The sequence below is a fragment of the Myotis brandtii genome, unplaced genomic scaffold (genome assembly GCF_000412655.1).
Source record: "Myotis brandtii unplaced genomic scaffold, ASM41265v1 scaffold1403, whole genome shotgun sequence".
NCBI classification, from domain to species: Eukaryota; Metazoa; Chordata; class Mammalia; order Chiroptera; family Vespertilionidae; genus Myotis; species Myotis brandtii.
Genome location: NW_005355009.1, coordinates 7631 through 12060, shown reverse-complemented (window position 1 = coordinate 12060; position 4430 = coordinate 7631). Strand labels below are relative to the sequence as shown.

The 4430-nt window shown below is 40.1% G+C and overlaps 1 long non-coding RNA gene across 1 annotated transcript in view; it reads left to right on the top strand.

The window, feature by feature from the left end:
• Nucleotides 1-4098: 4098 nt before the first annotated feature.
• The window catches only part of LOC106725172, a 5064-nt gene continuing 4732 nt past the window's right edge, over nucleotides 4099-4430 (top strand). The window contains exon 1 of the long non-coding RNA XR_001361040.1: nucleotides 4099-4241. This is a non-coding gene — a long non-coding RNA (uncharacterized LOC106725172). The remainder of the gene's footprint in view (nucleotides 4242-4430) is intronic.

Below are 4430 nucleotides of genomic sequence, written 5' to 3'. Positions count from 1 at the left end.
TGATGTTTCTATCTCTCCCTCTCCCTTCCACTCTGGGAAAAAAAAAAAAAAAGTTGTGGTGTATTTACACCACAATGCTACTCGGCTCAAGAAAAGAAGGAAATCTTACCTTTTGCAACAGCATGGATAGACCTGGAGATTATTCTGTTAAGCGAAGTAAGCCAGTCAGAGAAAGACAAATACCATATGATTTCTCTTATATGTGGAATCCAATGAACAAAATAAACTGTCAAACAAAATTGAAACAGAGGCATGGATATAAGGAACAGACTGACAGCTGTCAGAGGGGAGGGGATGGAGAGACTGGATGAGAGAAGGTGAGGGGATTAGCCAAAAAACATATATACATAACACAAAGACACAGACAACAGTGTGGTGATAGTCCCAGGGAAAGGGGGTGGGGGCTAGGTGGAGATGGGCATAGGCGGGGAAATGGAAAGAGACTTTGCTTGGGATGATGGGCGCACCATGCAGGGTGCAGATGATGTTTCATTGAGTTGTACATTTTAAACCTGTATGGTGTTGTGAACCAAAACCAACCTAAGAAACTCAATTTTTTTTAAAAAAAGCAATAGAACATTTGAATAAATAAAAATACGCCTTTCTCAATTTTTTTTCCCTTCAGTTTTCAATCCTCAAGCAGTTGTGAGCTGGGTTTGCATTTCTGATTACTTGGCAGGAAGACCTGCTGAGACCTTCAAAATAGTCTTGTCAGCCTTTGAAAAACCAGCTTCCAATTTGGCAAAATTCCTGATCAATTATTAAAACCTTTAAATTCTGTTGAAATATACCAATTTTTATAATCTTATATCTCAATCATCTCTAAACAATTTCCACCTTGTTGGGAAATTTCTGGGTTTTCCCTTCTGTTTCTTTTAATCCCTTGTTGTGTTAGAATCTATAAGACCCAATTAGCAGAGATAGCAAATTCAAAAGGCTTAGCATTTGTATTTATTTTTGTCCCATTGTGTGTGTTTATCTTCTTAGTGCTGGGCAATTGTACTTCCAATATTCTATTTTTCTCAATGCCCTAATTTTTTACAATATCTTCAACTATCTGAAGGTACATAGGAAGGGGTCTGAGTGAGTTTTGATTTTCTAATTTTTGTCCTTTCATCTTTTAAAAAAATTTTATTTATTAAATTGATTGGGGTGACATTGATCAACATGGACACATAGGTTTCAGGTGTGAGTTTCTATGTTATAAGTTCGGTATATAAGACAAAAAATAGGTAGTCAGGATGGTGCATGCAGTATCTCTGGTCTTCCACCAAATGTGAGACACTTCCAGTCACAAACCTGCTAATCTGTGACAGCTCGAACAACAGGCTTACAGAAAGTCTGCAAGTCTGCGCTTGTGTTCTATCCCTATGGTATTTCCTTCTTATGACAAATAGCACAAGAGACATAGACAGAAAAAAAAATGGCTTCCTCTGGGAGGAAAGATTCAATAAAGAAAACCCAAGAGTCAGTAGGCCCAAGAAACTAGCTTCATAAATATTTTCTCTTGCCAATGTAAGTTTAGAAGAGAGAAAATAATTCTCATCATTTCTAACTTGTCATTTTCAGTAAGGTTGAACCATTAAGATTTTTTTTTTTTTAAAGGATGAATGAGCCCCATATTGTTCTCTCATAACAACTGGTGTTTTGTGGGAGGGGCAGGGGATGTCTTGAGTTTGACTTCCCCCAATTTAAATTGCTTTCAACCAATCAAGGCTGGGAAGTTGTTTCTGGTCGGTAGAATGCTGCTTTCTGGTGCCCATCCCATTGGGTCGCTGGCTACTTACTCTCTTATCTTCAGAGTGGAAAGCCAACCCTCAGTAGATAATTTCCAAAACAGCTTATAACTTTGGTCTGGAGCAAAAACCCAAACTAATTACATGGAATGGCCACCAGATGTCACTATGAGTTCAATTATCTCAGACAAAGAAAAAATATACAGGAACATTAAAATTGAGGGTGTCCTTCAAAAACTCACCACTGAGGTAATTCTCTCCTTCACATTTGTGGTACCGAATTGGTACTGACACAGTATCAGCATGAGGAAATAATTCCTCACCACCTCCTGGGCTGCCACCTTCTAATACTCTCCTGAAAGATACTCTCTGGCACAATATAGTCCTGGGCTTCCACCAAAAGGCAGGTGTTCCTAAGATCCAAGACTTTGAAGGTGCAGAAAGGGAGCACACTAGGAGTCCCATGAGCCTCAAGGGTATGTAGATGTCACACTTTGACCTTGACCCAAAGAGCAGCATTCCTCTCTCCTTCTCCAAAGTTTAGCCCCACATTAGGCACCAAATGTTAAGCACAAAGTTTATAGTTTTTAAGTAAAATTGGCTATGTGTATTAAAATTTTTTTTACTGGAAATAATCTTATTTCTCAGCAATTCCCTTTCTGAAATTTATCTGGGAGTGTGCAATGACATTGCTACAAGGATGTTTTGTGAACAATAGGAAGCTTGGTTAAATTAATTATGGTACATAATAAACAATAGAATACCATGCAACCATTAAATATAGAGTTGTAGCAAGATATTGAGTGACAGGGAACCATGTTTGCAATAGAGCAATTTACAAAATAATAATAGCTATCATTTATTTTGTGCCAACCAGTGAGAATGACTGTTCAGTGCCTTACACACATGATCTCATTTAATCTCTGTAACTACCTTGAGATATTGTTTCCCCTGATCACCAATAACCACCTAAAGACTAAGTAACTAGCTCAAGTTCAAATCTCCAAGGTGTAGGAGAGCCAGGATTCAGACACAGGCTATCTGACTCCTGAGATGTTGCCCTTCATCCCTGTGTTTTGTATATAAACTCACTTTGTTTTTAAAGAAAGTATGTATACATAGACACAGACTAAAAGCTGATGAAGTTGATGAAGCTGATGGTATGTAGTTGATGGATTACAGGCAATTTTTATTTTCTTCTTGTTTGATATGTAATAAGAGAGAGAGAGAAAAAGATTAGTTAAAAGGAAAAGAAAATGTGGGAGTCCCAATACCCTGCTCTATAAAAAATGGTAACCTTTTCAGGTAAAATAATGGAGAGGTCATGAGGTGGAGGGTGGTGGGCCCTGGTCCAAGTAAGGCTGCCACCCATTTATCCTCTTAACTTTTTGTGTTTTAATATATTTTTTATTGATTTCAGAGAGGGAGAGAGAGAAACATCAATGATGAGAGAGAATCATTAATCAGCTGCCTCCTGCACACCCCACACTGGGGATTGAGCCTGCAACCCAGGCATGTGCCCTGATCAGGAATGAAACTACAACCTACTGGTTCACAGGTCAATACTCAACCACTGAGCCACACTAGCTGGGCCATTTTCTTTAGTTTTATAATGCCTCCTGGAACTGTTTTCAGAATTTTTTTCATCTTTAAAGTTTTATTCTGTAGAGGGTGTTTTTCAAATTTTCAAAGTTATTAAGAGCCAGCTCTGAAGAAATTTTCCCAACGTTGGCTTAAAATGACAAATATATTTGTATGTGACTTTGTAAGGGTCGTGAAACTGACTCAAATTTAATCCAAAAAAACCCTCAACCCAATTTCATCCGAGTGTTTGGGGGCTTAATAGATATATACTTTTAAGTCATTTAAAAGTATACAGTATGGTGTTTTTAACATCCTAAAAACATTGTGTGTAAACCATTTTCTTATCTAGGCCTGTCTGAAATTTTCTTGTATGGGGTAAAGAATTAACAGCAATTCCTTGTGTTGCTTTAAACAATTTAACGAATATTATAATTTTTATTTATTTATTTATTTATTTTGTAAATACAAACCAGAAACTACCTAGGTGCAAGTACTAATTTCGCAGAGCAGCGGCAGCAGGTGAATTTTGGCATGGCCATCCACACCCAGAAAGCCTGATAACCAGCGCTTTTCCTGAATCTGCAAATCACTTTCCAGCTTTTCCCTGTGATCACTGTCTTGCAAAGAAGTGTTTATCACTGCACTGTGAAGAAGGCATTTAAACGATTCCCAGTCATATTTTCATTCAAAGGGTTTTGTCTCCATTTAGCACCCCCCCATCCCCCCCGCCCCGCCCATAGATTTAGCTCCCGATCCCATTGGCCCTGGGGCACAGGAACCTAACTTCTCAGAAGCTCATTTATAGAGACCACCACTTGCTCTGGATGCACAGCGCGTGACACTGAAAAAGGCCTAGGCGTCCGCGTCTCCTGGTGCTCAGGCGGGGCCCCGGCTGTGACCAGATCCACCCGGGGAGACGAGGTATGGATGAGCTGGTGGCGTCCTGGGATTACCGGGCTCGTGGCCAACTGTCCATTTCCTACGCGCCCTGGACGCAGAGTTTTCGGTTTGCCTCTGGGTGCTCTGGGACAGTCGTGTCCGTGACCCGGGCCCACGGGCGGGTGGGGGGTCCAGTGCGGAACTCGGTACCTGCGCTACTCCGGGCGCGGG